Below are 2,370 nucleotides of genomic sequence, written 5' to 3'. Positions count from 1 at the left end.
CCGGAGGGGAGATAAAAGCCCTGAGGCATGGGATGTGTTAGAATCCCTGACACTAAAGGCTTCTGGTTAAAGATTTACCTGGAGGCCATTAGGACTCAGGCCTCACATTTCCCCCTTTTTTGTTATGCATATGAGGAATCTTCCTCCTGTATTACAGGAGATAAAGACTGATATTGTTGTCTCAGGACCACAAGTTGTACAGTATTAACCCAATCTTTTACAAATGATATAAGCTTATTTATAATGCAGGGACCAACATTCAATATAATTATAAGGATTATGAAGGGTCCTAAGAGAGTAGATATCAAAGTAGTTAACCATGGGGAGTTATTAAACCAAGATTCGAACAATCCTTCCTGAGTTTCATGCTCCTTTGTTCTTAGGGTAAGTCCTTCTCGTACCTTGGCCATAGATTTCTGAACTACTCCTGTATGATCTCCATAAAAGCAACACTCTTCTCCTAGAGCCGCACACAATCTTCCTTGTTGGAGAAATATAAGATCTAACCCCCGGCGGTTTTGTAATACGACTTCCGATAGCGAGGTTAGAGATTTCTCTAAATGTGAGATAGAGGCTTCTATCCTTTCAAGGTCTTCATCTATAGCTGCCCTTAGGGAATTCATGCCTTGATTCTGTACAGTTAAAGAAGCTATTCCTAGACCAGTTCCTGCTAGGCTAACCAGAGTAGCTAGGGTAAAGGCTGCAGTGAGTGGTTCTCTTTTTACTCTATCAGTTCCACCCCAGTGTACATACATCTCTTCCTCTGGGTGGTAAAGAATTCGGGGCAGAACAGTTACTAGCACACAATGATCTGAGGACAGATTAAGTACTTTCAAGTTTAAACAAGGTAAAAGTCTAGCTCTTGAGCAAAGCCACCAACCCCCTTCCCTGGGAATGATCCAGCTAAAGGACGAGTTTATTTCTGTATATGAGGCGCAACGTTCTTGAGCATTGGGGGGTTTTCCCAGGCATAAGCCCTTTCCTGTTATACATTGTATAGTAACTCCTACCTTACAGTCTTTCCAGGAGCAATTCTTTGGGCTTAGGTCATGAGAATAGCTGAAAGAGGTATTAATGCCTATTGCTTCATAAAATGGAGGTTTTCCATCGTAACAGAGCCAACATGCTTGAGTCAGGTTAGGAGTAGTACGGTTAAGTATTTAGTAAGCTGCTAGCATTAAATTCCAAAGAGGGTCTATGTCCTGAGGATTGGCTTGGACCCTCGGAGTCGTATGGGGGACTCTTACTGTAGCATCAGGGGTTACAGTGCTCGGTTCTTTCAACGTCTTTCTTGTAGAGGGTAGGGTTTCTTTTGCCGGGGGGTTTAACACTTCATTTGGACCTACTGACCTGGCATCTAAGGACTCTACTTCCTGTAAAATGGTTATCTCCCCAGATGGGTAAGGGTATGAATAAACTTGAATGCCCCAACTGAGCCCTGACTTCCACTTGGTTAATTCTTTTTTCCCTTGTTCAGTGAATGTAACCTTTATCTGCTCGTCCCTTTCTCCATTTGAAGTTTAGTCTCTACATCTGGCTGGGCTGTCAGCAAAGGAGAATTTTACATAATCATTGGCATTCACCTCCCACTTCCCATTCCCATCATTAGAAGTTACACAGCTCCAACTTTTGCAGTAATACCAAGGGAGCCCCCCATATTGCCAGATATTTCTTTTATACCCTGGGCAAGCATAAAAACCCATAGCTCTGAGATGGCATTTGGCCCACCCACATTCTGTAGTTTTCCAAGGGAAAAAAAACAAATCAGGCCACCATACATTAAGGGTGGTGGTGGATGTGGTGGAGTTTAAGGTCTCGTGGGTCTGTCCGTTGTGAATTCGCCAAGTGACTTTATAGGGTTGGTGAGTCGCGGTACTTATTGCGAGGTGGTAGAAGCTCAGGGTGAGGAGAGAAGGGCTCTAGTCTCCATGTTGCTGCCTTAACTTGATTTTCAGCGGGTTTTCAGGATCGGACCATGCTTTCCAATTCGCTTGTGAAGACTGCTGTTCTGTTTGGTTAGTTCTCCTTATATGGGAGTGGTGTATCCAGGTGCTGACTCTGTCTACCTTAACAGCAGTGGGGGTCACAAGAACAACAACATAAGGTCCTCTCCATTTCGGTTCCAGTGTTTTTTGCTGGTGCCTCTTTACCCACACCCAATCTCCCAGTTCAAACCCATGGTCAATTCCTTGTTCACTACGAGGACTTTCATATATGGCTCGGAGTTTGGGCCATAATTCCTTCTGAATTATTTGGAGAGTTTTCATCTCCAAGATTAAATCCTTTGACAAGTTATTGGGACATTCTTCCAGGTTGGAAATAATAGGGGGTGGCGTCCCATACATTATTGCAAATGGGGTCAGATTTAGC

This window comes from Orycteropus afer, unplaced genomic scaffold (genome assembly GCF_000298275.1).
Source record: "Orycteropus afer afer isolate SDZICR_OR568_19922 unplaced genomic scaffold, OryAfe1.0 scaffold01686, whole genome shotgun sequence".
Taxonomy (NCBI): Eukaryota; Metazoa; Chordata; class Mammalia; order Tubulidentata; family Orycteropodidae; genus Orycteropus; species Orycteropus afer.
Note: the sequence above shows the minus strand (reverse complement) of the source record.